Genomic DNA, 9,651 nt, shown 5'->3' on the forward strand with positions numbered 1-9,651 from the left:
AGAAACAACAGCCTGCCAGAAAGCAGTTCCATCCTAAAGTGCTGGCTCTTTCTGAAAGCACATGACCAGGCAAAATGACCTGAGATGCACCTACACACCAATATTACAACTAAATACACTTGCTGGTTCAGGAATGAAATTTTATATTGTAGAGGGAATTATTTGCAGTGTAAACAGTGTCATTTATAAATAAAAACTACACCATAAAAATCATGACAGAATCCCAGAAACATCAAACAAAGCATTTAAAAATATAAATTATACACGAGACCGCAATAGATACTTACTGTGATGGATGAAATGCTGCTGATGTGTTCTGGATCTGGACCTATAAGCAGAAAAACTATTGCTATAATAATTATAATAAAATAGGATTCATCCTGTATTAACAGGAGCATGTCATCCCTATCAACCAAACGTTGGATGTAAGAAATACCCGTTATACTCCTTTAGAGAATATTATGCAGATTATACATTCCCATACACCCCTGCACCAGAGGAGCTTACAATCTAAAGTCCCCATAAGGTGGTTTTATCAGGAGCCTATGAAGCCGTCTGTAAGAAACCAGAGTCCCCATAGAGAACACACACACTTATGTCTTATAATGGGACAATTTGCAATTGGTATTTATTATTTGTAGTTTGAGTTATTTAGCAGCAGTTATTCAGCAGCTCACCAGTTTGCCATTTCAGCCGTCAGGTTGCTAGGGCCCAAATGACCCTAGCAACCATGCATTGATTTGAATTAAATACTGGTATATGAATAGGAGAGGCCTAAATAGAAAGAGGAGCAATAAAAAGTAGCCATAACAATAAATACATTGCCTTACAGAGCATTTGTTTTTTGGGGTTTTTTTTTGATGTGGTCAGTGACCCCCCATTTGAAAGCTCAAAAGCAACAGAAGAAGAATTAAAGGGGAAGGAATCCTTTTAAGGGCAGAGACACACGCTGCAATTCGGCGAGAGTAGTCTGGCGACAAATCTCCTCTTCTTTGGGGCGACTAATCTCCCCAAACTGCTTAAAAGTGGCCCAAGTTTCCTCGTGAGGCGACTTCGGAAATTGAAGCGCTCCGAGTGCCATCCCGCCGGCGATTTCGATTCTACCCGACGGGAAGGCTTTTCAGGGAGATCAGTCGCCCAAAGACGAGACGCTTTGTCATTGGGTGACTAAATCTCCCCCAAATAGCATCATGTGCCTCTACCCTAAATGGGGGGTAACCCAAGGCAGGACACCCCGACAGTTAACACTTGGCAGAGACAGAAAGAAGACGTCCACCTTGTCAGTGATAGACTCTATAAGGTAACGACATTCTGTTTTATCTAGTGATGCAACGAATCAAGGATTCAGTTCAGGATTCGGCCTTTTTCAGCAGGATTCGGCCGAACCAATCTGCATATGTAAATTAGGGGTGGGAGGGAAATCACGTGACTTTTTATCACACAAAGAAGGAAAAATGTTTTCCCCATCCCACCCCTAATTTGCATATGAAAATTAGGATTTGGATTCAGCTCAGTATTCGGATGAATCTTTCACAACGGATTCTAGGGGTTCGGCCGAATCCAAAATAGTGGATTTGGTGCATCCCTACTTTTATCTCTATTCTGAAATCCTATGCCATGGAAACAATTAACCAAATCGGCTGCTTCTGCTTTCATATAGTGCAGCAGATAACAAATAAACTCTGTAGTATACAATGGGATTCTTTAGAACAGGGATCCCCAACCTTTTGAACCCATGAGCAAAATTCAGAAGTAAAAGGAGTTGGGGAGCAACACTAGCATGAGAAATGTTCCTGGGGTGCCAAATAAGGGCTGTGATTGGCCAAAACTTGGCTCCAAGCCTGGAATTGAAAAATAAGCACCTGCTTTGAGGCCACTGGGAGCAACATCCAAGGGGTCGGAGAGCAACAGGACTAGACGAAGCGATTGGACCCGACACGTCGCAATGCGACTAAACGCATGCGACGTGCCGGATGTTTTACAGAAAACGGAAGCGAAGGAGAATCGTAGGAAAGAACTACATTGATCAGAGTATTGGATGAAAACGAAAAACTGCAAAGCTGCTGAATAAAAGGGTAAATAACTGAAAAACCACAAATAATAATAAATGAAAAGCAATGGCAGATAGTGTCAGAATATCCCTCTGTACATCACACTGACAGTTAATAGAAAGAGGAGTAAAAGCCTAAGAGGTGCTGGTCCTGCAGGGAATGAGCGCAGATCACAGTTACAATAAGGAAACACGTGTTGGGCAGCACTACAGTCCCCAGCAATCTCCCCAAGCCCTGAAGTGAAGCATGCTGGGTGCTGTAGGCCAGAGATATCTATAGCGCTCAATAGACAAATACACTCGTTCTAGATTGGAACTACAGCTCCCACAATGCTTCGCTGCTGAGTGTCAGGGGTAACAGAGACTTGGGAGTCGCAATGGGTTCTCAGTCAGACAAGTGCAGCGCGTTACAACGTGACTAATATGATCTAATGGACACGGCGCGGCCGGGAGGCCACTGACAGCCAAACCGCAGGCCTCTCCGACTCTCACACGGGGAGAAAGACTGTTCCCAGCGCTCCAACAGCGGCCTCTGCTCGGGGACCCTCGGCGGCCCAGCTACAGCTTACCTGTTTGACAGGAGAGAACAAGACCTTCCCCCACAGGCCTCGGCTCAGCAGCACATTCAAACCCCGGCAAAATGGCGCGCTGAGCTCACTGCGCATGCGCGTCTCTCCCGTCAGCCGTGGAATTCGCAATTCATCTGGGTAAACGCGCTCCTACTGCGCATTCGCATCGACCGCTGGCGTAGGAGAAACGCGCATGCGCACAGAATGCACTGACAGCTACGTGATCAGCAGGGTTGCCAGGTTGGCCGGTTTCCAGCCAAATCGGGCTACTACTTCAAAGTCCAGGCTGGTTTTGAAAGTACAAACTAGCCACGGTACGGATTTAGGCTACTTTTTGGGCCTTTGGCTGGTTTTTAATTTGGAAACCATCTCCCGCTGCATGTTGGGTAATGTAGTTTTTGTGTAACAATTTGCCGACTGCCCAGTTGAATGTAAGACTACAATACCCAGCATGCAATGGGGCTGACTTGTGTAGAAGTTGGGAGTTAGTAGATTTTGGGCTCTGCATTTTTCACATTTTCCAGTGACTTTCCTCTATGTCAGACAATTTTGAGGCAAAAATCAGCTGGTCACCAAAATGTCTAGAGGTTGAATTGTTTGCGAATATTTACTGAAATTGTATTTGTATGTGGCCCCTATACCTCCTAGGGTTGCCACCTGGCTGGTATTTTAAAACACCTGCCAAGGCCGAGGCCGGTATTACAAATTTACCGCCAATGTGGCTGCCGGTAAATTTGTAATATCCCTAACTAAAGCCCTTGGCCTGCCCCAATCTGCACAAAATCGACCTTTTCTTTGGCACCTGGCCAATTGCATGCTGCCCCCTTTGATGTCTTGCCCCGCCCCCTTGGACATCACATCCAATTCGACGCCATGACTCCACCCCCTTTGACATCACATCCCGCCTCTATTTACCACCCCCAGCACAAATTTTGCAAATTTTATTGAACGGTGGCAAACCTAATACCTCCTGAGCCCCCTCTGTAGTTACGCACCTGGTGAAGGGGGCGATTCTTTCCCATTTTGCTTCCCGGAAAAATGTGCAAATCAGTGAAACTTGACAAAAGCGTATCTTCACACATATTCATTTATTTCTTACACTTTTTGCCGCTGCACATATTGTGTTATTTTGGCTACTTTTGAAGCGGCTCTCGGCACAGACTGAACATTGACGTTAAAGGCACAGGCATCAGGCTCTGCACGTGTTACATTATGTGCAATTAGGTCGCAGACAGGGCTAAGGGTTCCTGATTCTCCAGCTTTTTCTTTTCCACAATGATCGAGTGATTCACCTTCTTTTAGCTGCAAACTGCAGGGTTGCTGAGAACTGTAGGGCGAGGTTGTCCCCAGGCAGTGGTGGATTAATGACAAGTGGGGCTCCTAGGCAACTTCCACATAGGGCCCACCCACTTGTGGGCTACTGCCAGGGTTGCCAGTAAAACACCTGCCAAGGCCGGGATTACAAATTTACCAGCAATGTAGCTGGCAGTAAATTTGTAATACACCTAACAAAAGCCCGTGGCCTGCCCCCAGCCTGGTCAAAACTCACCTTTTTGCTGCTGGCTTCTGGCCAATCACGCACCGTGGCTCCGTCCCCTTTGACGTCATGACCCGCCCAGCCAATCTCGCCCCGTGGCCCTGCCCCCTTTATCATCACAACCCGCCCTTTTGTTCCCGCCCCCTCCACCGGCCGGTGGAAATTTTATTAAAAGGTGGCAACCCTAGCTACTGCTGGGTCTCGATGTGTACAGATCCCGACAAGGGTTGCCACCTGGCCGGTATTTTACTGGCCTGGCCGGTAAAAATGATGGTTAATCCCAATGTTATTAATAGGGAAAAAAGATAAATATATAAGGCCGGTATTTTTTTCCAAAAAAGGTGGCAACCCTAATCCCGACACACGTGCACCCAAGCTCTCTACCCAGGGTTGGGTTTGGCTTAGGGTTGCCACCCTTTGGGCCCGTTGAATCTGGGCAGGGGGCGGGGCTATGATGCTGTGGGGGTAGGTCTTGATGTTAGGGCAAGTTATGATTTGATGATCAACCCAGTATTTTGAAGGGCTGCCCTGGTCAAAAATTCCCTTGATTGACACAGCGATTGGCCGATCGCCGCGTCATAGCCCCACTCCCTGATGTCTATTTACCCACTTTTTATTTTTACACTGAACTTTTCCTTTAAGTGACACCACTGACATCTGACTGCTACTGGGTTCCCCACCTCCCAGAACCAAGAAATGGTCCAATAAAAGGAGCAAAGTTTACCTGAGTCTGTTAAAGGAAAACAAGACCCCCAAAATGAATACTTAAGCAACAGATAGTTTAAATAAAATTAAGTGGCATATTAAAGAATCTTAACAAACTGGTATATATACTTAAGTAAATATTGTTCTTTTATATCTCTTGCCTTGTTCTTTTACATCTCATTTACATCTCATTTAGTGATGGTCTGTGTGCTGCCTCGGAGATCACCTGACCAGAAATACTGCAGCTCTAATTGTAACAGGCAGAAGTGTTGAAGCAGAAGACAGAACTCTGTCTGTTAATTGGCTCATGTGACCCAACATGTATAGTTTGTTTGGTATGTTTGTGTGCACCGTCATTCGTATGATCCCAGGGGGCGGTCCTTAATTTTTAAAATAGCGATTTTCTATTAATGATTACCCAATGGCACATACTACTAAAAAGTATATTATTATGAAAATGGTTTATTTACATGACGCAGGATTTTACATATGAGCTGTTTTATGCAATATCTTTTTATAGAGACCTACATTGTTTGGGGTGGTATAGTTTTCCATTAACCTGTAAAACCAGATATTTGTTTTCACACAACAACTGCCACTTCCTTTTATACAGGGACAGGGCCCAACACACTGCACAGCTCCCTCCCACACACACGTTATAAAAAGCCATTGATGATCAGGGCCCCATATAAGTTAAAAAGAAACTGAACCCCAGAGAATATTTTTTAAAAACCCATTGGTGGCAGGGGCCTATAGAGTATTAAAATAATACATTGGTGACCAGGGGTTTAATAAAATAATAAAAAAAAAAACATTGGTGTTCAGTAGAAATTAATTAGTGGCTTCAGGACTTCAACTTTGGGTGTTTTTGCGGCTCTGCTTCCGTTCGGGACTTTGGGGCTGTCAAAGGGGGCCCAGGCTATTTCAAAAAGTGTAGCCCCCCTTTAGGCCCAGTACAACAGTACCCCCCTTTTGCCTGGTCACGTGCTTTCAGAAAGGGTCAGCACTTTAGGATGGAACTGCTTTCTGACAGGCTGTTGTTTCTCTTACTCAATGTAACTGAATGTGTCTCAGTGGGACCTGGATTTTACTATTGAGTGTTGTTCTTAGATCTACCAGTCAGCAGTTATCTTGTGTTAGGGAGCTGTTATCTGGTTACCTTCCCATTGTTCTGTTGTTTGGCTGCTGGGGGGAGGGATATCACTCCAACTTGAGTACAGCCGTTAAGAGTGACTGAAGTTTATCAGAGCACAAGTCATGACTGGGGGTGCCTGGGAAACTGACAATATGTCTAGCCCGTGTCAGATTTCAAAATTAAATAAAAAACATTCTTTGTTCTTTTGAAAAATGTATTTCAATGCAGAAATTCTGCTGAAACCGCTCTATGAATTGATGCTTTTTGAAATATAAAAAAAATCCCATGACAGTATCCCTTTAAAATTTTAAACACCATATTTTTGCATTTTCGTTTGGTCTTCTGATTGGTTGCCAGCAGCAGCACTGGAAGCAACAATTTAGATACCTCTACCAGAATTACAGACAGGATTAGATGTCTTATGCAAACATTAAGCACAATAAACTACATCTGTAAAGTCTGTCTTCTCCTTTAAAAATAGAAAAAAAAATGTAAATCATATTAATATGTGCTCACCTTTTATTCACATTCCAGTAAATTCTGATAAATCTTTTCCCAGAGATCGAAGAAAGACTCACCTTTAAAACTTTATTCATTGACCACCCGATTAAAGTATAATTTATTAGAACCGTATAATAACAATATAATTTACATAGAAAACTTTACATAGTTTCTCATAATTTTTTTTTTTAAAATGTGTACATCCAGAAGGCAGACTTTGCCTTTAACAATGATGACGTAACACAGATTTACAATCAATCCAAGACGTAAAATTATAGATAATTTAAATATGTATACATATAGATTTAGACCTTTTATGGGTGGGTACAAGCAATTCTTAAAGGACCAGTAACATCAAATTTTGTTGTTTTTTTTTAAAATTCATTAGTATAGAACGAAAAAAAAAACACAAAGACAAACGAAACTTTTAAATCGCTAAGTCTATATTAAGAAAAAACTTACCGAAACTCCGCTTGCGCTCTTCTTCAGAAAAGGCGATCCATCGTGCGGCGCTCGATTTCTCCTCCCTGACTTCCTTATAGGAGATAGCCAGGGAGGAGAAATCGAGCGCCGCATGATGGATCAACGCCATTTCTGAAGAGGAGCGGAAGCGGAGTTTCGGTACGTTATTTCTTAATAAAGACTTAGAGATTTAAAAGTTTTATTTGTCTTTGTGTTTTTTTTTCGTTCTAATCTTTACCAACGAATTTAAAAAAAAAAATCATGTTACTGGTCCTTTAATAAATGGGTCATTGTATTTAAATATATATATATATATATAATGCTATACTGTTTATCTTTGCTTTAAATATGCCTATGGAATTGTATCTGGGAGAAGCCAAATAAATCAGGAGAGTAATGGGCTTTGCTTTAGGTGTGTTTATATTAGAGGCAGGGCCAAAATGAACAAGGTGGTGGGAGGAGTCAAAGCTCCACGAATACAGGTATGGGATCCTTTATCCGGAAAACTCGTTATCCAGAAGGCCATCCCCCATAGAATCCATTTTATTCAAATAACCCAAATTTTAAAAGAAAAGATTTCCTTATTGGAAGCAAAACCAGCCGATTGGGTTTATTTCATGTTTAGATGATTTTCTAGGTATGAAGATCCAAATTACAGAAAGATCCGTAATCCGGAAAACCCCATGTCTTGAGCATTCTGGATTCCAATAAGGATTAATTATATCTTAGTTGGGATCAAGTACAAGCGACTGTTTTATTATTACTAGGGATGCACCAAATTCAGGATTCAGTCGAATACTTTTGCCCGGATTAGATATTTCGCAAAGGATTCGGGGTTTAGGCTGAATCCAAAATAGTGGATTTGGTGCATCCCAAAATTTTTTTTGGATAAAATGGAGTCTATGGGAGACAGGCAGTCTGTAATTCGGAGCTTCAGGTTTCCGGATAACGGATCCACAAATGCATTAACTCTTTGGCCCTAATGTTGACTTTAACTTACTTCAGATCTTCTGGAGATTGCTACAGATTTGTCTAACAAAACAGAGGAAAAAAACAAAACTATAACAAAAAAAAAAACCACACGCACAGAGACAACAACAACTCCAGGTAGAATAAAGGAAACCTAAAATGACTGTAGGGTGGTGCCAAGATGTTAGACACCCATAGCGATCCTAGTCCAGTAATAGATAAATAGATAGATAAGACTTGGAACACCCACTGATTTTAGTTTCCCTTCTGCAATCAAAGATGTTTTACACAAATTACCATTTTTTAAAAACTCTTTAAATGTCTAGGGAAGCCTTTTTCTCCACCAGCATAATTGAGTATCTTCTTACTTGAATTTAGGGGCAGATTTATCAAGGCTCGAAGTGAATTCGAGGGAATTTTCGAAGCATAAAAATTCAAAATTCGAAGTAATTTTTTTGGATACTTCAATCATCAAATAGGATACTACGACTTTGATTCAAAGTAAAAACAGTTTGAATATTCGACCATTCGATAATCGAAGTACTGTCTCTTTAAAAATACTTCGCCAAATTAAACCTACTGAAGTGCTATGTTAGCCTTTGGGGATCTGCTACAGCATTTTTCTAAGTCTTTATACATCGAAGTAAAATCGTTCGATCGTACGCTAAAATCGTGCGATGGCCAAATTCGCTGAAAAATCCTTCGACTTCGATATTCGCAGTCAAAGTATTTTAATTCGATGGTCGATTTTGAAGTATTTTTTACTTCGAAATTCAACCCTTGATAAATCTGCCCCTTAGTGTTAATAACCCAAGCCAAAGGCAAGTGATAGTCACCATATCAGACTTGGTCCAGGAAAACCATTCTCTTTAACAATAGAATAATCCTTCAAACAGAATCCAGTTTATCTGTTTAAATCTGGCTCCATGATCTTTGTCCCTGCAGCTGGAGTTGGAAACAGTAAAGGGGATGTAAAGGCAAAAATAAAATCTAATACAAATCTCTACACAGTCGCCGACTGCTCTACAGGGAAACAAACAAAGCTGCTTGAGTTCTGCATGGCTGAGAAGTAAGGCGGGGGCTCCCCCTGCTGTTCAGAAGTATGATTGTTTCCCTGCAGAGCAGTTAGGGACCATCTGACAATTCCTATCCACAGCAGTAAATGAAGGGAGAATTTCACTGTATACAGTCAGGTTTCTTATAAAAACGATACACATTTTTTAATTAAAGTATATCGGAGATAGGTTTCCTTTTCGTTAAAGAAAGTAAAAATTGGATTTTATTATTTTTGCCTTTACGTACCCTTTAAGAGATTCCTCAGCAATTCAATTATTATCAGGCTTACATATAATATTGATTCTTGTAGTTCTTATTGGGTATTTAATTACCAGACAAAAGAACAATGCAAATAACAGAGGAAAAGAAATATATACTCCAGTCTATCAAAAGCATTAACCTAAGTAGCAAAAATAAAAAATATATTATAATAATAATGTCCCTAGCCATCTAAAAATGATCATAAATTAAACAGTTCCGGTTTGGCAAGCCAGTCCAATACGATTTAGGGGACAGCAGCCAGCAGAATAGATGTCGTTTAACAACTAAACTTACACTGCGAGGAAAATATGTGGCTTTCCCATTGGTCACTGGGAAATGAAAGGTACAATACCTTAGGCCTCCGACTTTTTTTTATTTATTTTTTTTATGCCTCTTCCACTCAGTG

The 9,651-nt window shown here is 41.4% G+C and overlaps 1 protein-coding gene across 2 annotated transcripts in view; it reads right to left on the reverse strand.

The window, feature by feature from the left end:
- The window catches only part of cse1l.S (CSE1 chromosome segregation 1-like S homeolog), a 40,432-nt gene extending 37,661 nt beyond the window's left edge, over nt 1-2,771 (reverse strand). The window contains exons 1-2 of one of the 2 annotated variants that reach the window (XM_018238138.2): nt 2,620-2,771; nt 288-328 (exon numbers count right to left, since the gene is read on the reverse strand). The gene's annotated coding sequence lies outside the window, so the exon portion shown is untranslated. The remainder of the gene's footprint in view (nt 1-287; nt 329-2,619) is intronic. The other variant, XM_018238140.2, reaches the window with a different exon arrangement.
- Nucleotides 2,772-9,651: the final 6,880 nt, after the last annotated feature.

This window comes from Xenopus laevis, chromosome 9_10S (assembly GCF_017654675.1).
Source record: "Xenopus laevis strain J_2021 chromosome 9_10S, Xenopus_laevis_v10.1, whole genome shotgun sequence".
NCBI lineage: Eukaryota > Metazoa > Chordata > Amphibia > Anura > Pipidae > Xenopus > Xenopus laevis.